Raw genomic sequence first — 5,138 nt, 5'->3', positions numbered from 1 at the left:
ATTTTTCTCTCATCTTTGTTTTTTGGTGAAATATTGAATCATTTGAACATTTATTGAAATTAAATCATGTGAGAAGTTTAGAGGGAAAAATCACTATTTGGTGGAGCTGTTAACAACTCATAGACATCTGAAATGTGACTCCGACTACAAACTGCTTTTTGTAAGACATCAAAAGCCAAAAAGGTTGGAAACCACTGGTTTCATCTTTAGAATGTTGTATTTTAAAAGCTTTTTATATTATCCATTGTGTCAAATGTTCTTCTGAAAAGTAACTAAAGCTGTCAAATAAATGTAGTGGAGTAGAAAGTACAATATTTCCTTCTGAAATGCAGTGGAGTGGAAGTACAAAGTAGCATCAAATGGAAATACTCAAGTAAAGTACAAGTACCTCAAAATTGTACTTAAGTACAGGTCTTGAGTAAATGCACTTAGTTTCCACTTTCCACTTTCCACCACTGCCGATTAACATGTCATATCTTGTTTGTTTACAAAAAGCTGTAGCTTAGAGGCATAAGAGGGTTGAATCGATGGCAGCTGGACTTGTTTGTAGATACTTGAAAAGACATCTTGCTCTGATTAGGTAAGTTCCCTGTCTGACAGGTTCTTCACCCATCTGTTGTATGTTTCATCCAGTGTGGAATTATCTTTCTTTTGCCTCCAGGTAAGTTCTTCTGCTTTCCCAGTGTTGCTGCCTCGTGACTAGGTTTTGGAATTTCCTTGTCTGTCATTCCTTGCTTTTGGCATGTTGAGATAGTTGTGCCTCCTCAATGAAATCAGTGACCTTCTCCAAGCTGCACTAGGCAGATGTGATTTCAGTTTCTGGAGTAAGCCAACAGCCTATTTATTCAAAACTTCAATGGTGAAATGGACCTGTCTCACTCTCTCATTCAGTAGCTGGTTCTGTGCCTTCTCTAGGATCATTCCTTTCCTGTAGTCTGTTTGATATGAGTCTCTGTTGTTGGTATGTCAGATTAAACCATAGGTGGTTTCTGTAGTCTGCAATTTTCCTGCCTGTCCTTTCATACTCCCGTACCACTCCGAGGAAGCTTAGAAGATTCTCAGTGATCCAGGTCATGGTTATCCAAGGCGGGTTGAATCGAGGGCAACTGAACTTCAAGTATCTACAACCAAGTCCAGTTACCCTCGATTCAACCCTCCTTGGATATCTCTGCAAGGAAGCGTGTATTTCCCAAAATGTTCAACTATTCCTTTAACATCCTGAATCCTACTTTCAGAGTTTTGGCCTTCATTCATGTTGGTGTCATTACATTTTATTCACAACTTCATTAATGAGAGCAAAGGGCCTGTAGCCATACAAGATCACAAGTTGTAAACAAACCCTCAGTTTTATAACATAATCTTTAAAGAGGCACTTCACCTATCAGTTTACTATGTGGAGTACTACTTAGCCTGTGAAAACAGTTATATAATGTTGTCTGTGGCTCTGGGGGAGCTTTCTGAAGGGTCTGATAGAGAGCCAAAGTCCTGAAGCCACTTCCGGTGTAGCTGCTTTTCTACTGTGACTCAGTGCAGTTTCTCATTTTTTTCATCTGTCTCTCTGAAAAAATTAAACATGTTGTTGGCGTTTATCCCTATTAATAAATTAGCACTACACTTAAGAAGCTGAAACCTTTGTGCCCTTATAAAATTTTAAGAGTGATTAATTTACTGGCCTACATAAAAAATAATATCTCCCATCGGAATTTACAAGTGCAGCTGCACATGTACCTCTAATGTAATGTTTACAGCTTTTTAGCTGTAGACTCCGCTGTCTGAACTATATTATTAAGTTATTTTTTAAAAAGTCACCTTGTCTAGAGAAACTGAATCAACTGACTTACATACTGTTGGGTATGGTTATATCTCAGGGCTGTATTTTTAATCATTTGGATTATTATAAATTTTGTCCATATAAATTAAATAATTTTTGAATGAGGTTTTCTTACCTCTGGAGCAAAAGAATAGTTCATATTTCTATGAAACACAGAGCTATTAATGGAGCTACTGACCCACTACATTTACATGTGATCTGTGTCTGTATACATTATCTGGATCATGAGCCTCTGCATTTACATCTAGTATTGATATGCACTCTTGTTATCTTGATTCAAATCACATTGTGATCAGATCTCAATATGCAAATGAGCTAGTTGGGGCTGACAGACTGATAGAAAAATCCATGTATTAGTTAAGTAGGTATGGTCATATGTATGTATATGTTTGGTGGCAGGGCATTGAGGGGAACACTATAGTAGACATATGGACATCATGGTCATCATGTGAACCGAGAGCTCTGTAAAGCTTTGTCTAGGTCTGTTAGAAGGAATCTGTAAACAACTAGAGGTGCCTCCCCAGGGCATCAAGGCCGTCAATATATACTAGTGACTTTCCTTTGTCTTGTCAGAATTCTCCACGGAGACTCTGCGTACTCTCCGTGTCTACAATATATGTTTGGTTTGGATTAAAGAGACGCTTGACTTCAACCAACCTCAGTCTATTTGGTCATTTTTACCTATCATTTTTGGTCCTTCGAGCCGGATTCCTGGATGTGCTTCTTGGCCCTCTTTCCAAGCCGGAGCGGAGTACACGACATAGATTACAAAATCTTTTTCCTGCTACGTTCAGAGATAAAGGCGCTTGCGGGCTGGAGAGGGTCGGGAGCCCCACGGATTCCTTTGTGAGGTGAGAAGTTTGTCTCTTTAATCAACAATTGAGTTGTGTGAAAGGCCTGAATCTGTAAGTCCAGCCTCAAGCTATGTGGGAGAGAGTTTAGTGGTGATTTTAAACGGCTGTATAAGACTGGCAACCCTTGGGAAAGTGAAGGGAGAATAGGTGTGTCTACCTGGGTTAGAAGTGTGAAAAGTGTCAACCTAAAAAGACATATATAAAATATAAAATACAAAAAAAAGGGGGGGAGGGGGGGGGGATAAGTAGTAGCTTACATCAAAACAAAACAAACAAAAAAACAACAAGAAACAAATAACAAAAAACAAATAAAAAATAAAATTAAAACAAAAAAAAAACTACAAAATTTTTCAAACGTAGGTGGGGATCTTGTTATAGAAGGTAGTTATTAACAGTGTCTCAGTGAAATAACCAGACAAGGGTAACCTTACGGTGTCAACAAATTGTCTGGATACTGGAAACCTAACGGTGACAACAAAAGTCTACATTTCACTGATTGTAGCACAATATGCTGCCAGGCTCACGGAAGCATTCAATGGACACAGTGGGCTGGAGCCGCGAATCGGAGATGGGGTTAATCCACGCTACGAGTCGCAGTTAACATCCCGCCTTCTGAGGGGTTTAAAAAAGAAAAAAGAGTTGCCTGACAGTATTTGGTTGACAAAACAAGAACTATCAGTAGTGTCAGCTTCAGGACATCATGTGTCCGAGAGATTGACAGAAAAAACAAAACTAACTGATCCAGTAACTGGTTTTTCAGTTATGTTGAAAATGGTGGCCTTCTAGGTCGAGATGGCATGGCAGCATTGCAACTTGGAATCATGCCAACTGACAAAGGGGTTGTGGTTTTCCGAAAAGCTCAGTCTGATTGTATCTTTGTGATTGAAGATAAAAACAGGCCACGGTTTTGGTATAGCATTGACCCTGTTACAAAAGGCCCAGCAGCTATCACTGCCGAACTGAGGAGAGAAGCGGCTAGTATAACTAGGCCAGGTAATGAAGTTCAAAGGGAGGGTGACGTGTGTGTTTACACACTCAAATTTCGAAGCAGGGCCAGACCCTGTATATGAGGAGCCTTTTTTTCGGTATCCCAATTACCGACTGACTTTGACCTCACTGTACTGGGATAAATTGGGAAATGTGGGAGTCGCAGTAAAAGGGGATGAGCAACTGGACAGAGTGTACAGAGGTCATTCCCTGCCCCATATTGGTCTTGCTAAGGCCCCTAGGACGCACTGGATGGACGTCGGTGCGTTAGTGGAGTTGGGGGAGAGGGCCTTAAAAGGTTGGGTGCAGCATGAGTCAGGGGGGAACGGTGTGTTTTTCCACCAGAGACACGGTCTGTACAAGAAGGTGCTGAATTGGGTAACAGTGGGAGCAGCCACCACTCATTTGCAGCCCTCTTTGTGATCATTGCAGGGCAAAGTATATTTGTTGACAGAGGAGCAGGAAAAAGAGTTAGAAGAGTTACCTTCTGAACTGTGGAGTACGGGGAAAGATGGTGATATCGGGTTGTTACGTACTGCCACACCTGTTACCATTAAACCTAAAAGCTCTTATAGACCGTTTGTCAAACAATATCCTTTGAAGCCGGAAGCTGAGGAAGGTATTTCAGAAGTGATAGACAGTTTGATAAAACAAGGGGTTTTAGTTGATTGTCCTGACTCACCTTGCAACACACCAATTCTGCCTGTAAAAAGACCTACTTCTGGGTGGCGGTTAGTAAATGATTTACAAGCTGTGAACCGAGCTGTAGTTCCATGAGCTCCAAACGTGCCAGACCCCTACACTCTTTTGAACAACATAAAACCCACTAATGTTTGGTATTCAGTGATTGATTTGGCAAACGCATTTTTTACCATTCCTTTGAGCCCTGAGTCACAGTTTTGGTTTGCGTTTACGTTCAAACACAGATGATTGACATATTCAAGGCCTCCTCAAGGGTTTCAAGATAGCCCTACTATCTTTTCACAAGAAATTAAAAAATGTATTGACCTTTTTGAACCTGGCAGCGGCTATGGCAGTGCAGACCTCAGCTGCCTTAGTTTTGTTTAGGCCACTGACTCTTAGAGTGCCACATGCTGTCTCTTTGCTATTGCTGGAGCACAAACATTCACACATGTCACCAGCAAGACACACTTGTCTTGCATAGCCACATTGTTAGGCCAGCCAAACTTGACCATTGAGAGATGTACGGCTTTGAATCCAGCTACGCTCCTTCCAACACCTGTAGAAGGGATTCCTCATGATTGTGTGGCAATTACCGATGAATTAACCCTACCTCGCGCTGATTTGATTGACACACCTTTACCTGATGCAGACATTGTGATGTTTGTAGATGGTTCTGCAAGCAAACATGTAGATGGGATTAACAGAGTTGGTTATGCTGTAGTTACACTGCATGAATTTCTTCTAATTTCTCTGCCCAGGCAGCAGAATTAGTTGCATTGTCA

General features: G+C 41.0%; 1 long non-coding RNA gene across 1 annotated transcript; it reads right to left on the bottom strand.

Moving 5' to 3' along the window:
* Positions 1-3,835: 3,835 nt before the first annotated feature.
* Positions 3,836-4,816, bottom strand: LOC122984720. Its single transcript, XR_006403958.1, has 2 exons — positions 4,392-4,816; positions 3,836-4,354 (listed from the first exon to the last, which is right to left on the bottom strand). It is a non-coding gene; the product is annotated as an uncharacterized LOC122984720 (long non-coding RNA).
* Between the last annotated feature and the right edge of the window lie 322 nt (positions 4,817-5,138).

This window comes from Thunnus albacares, chromosome 6, assembly GCF_914725855.1.
Source record: "Thunnus albacares chromosome 6, fThuAlb1.1, whole genome shotgun sequence".
Lineage (NCBI taxonomy): Eukaryota > Metazoa > Chordata > Actinopteri > Scombriformes > Scombridae > Thunnus > Thunnus albacares.
This window is presented reverse-complemented; position numbering and strand designations above follow the sequence as displayed.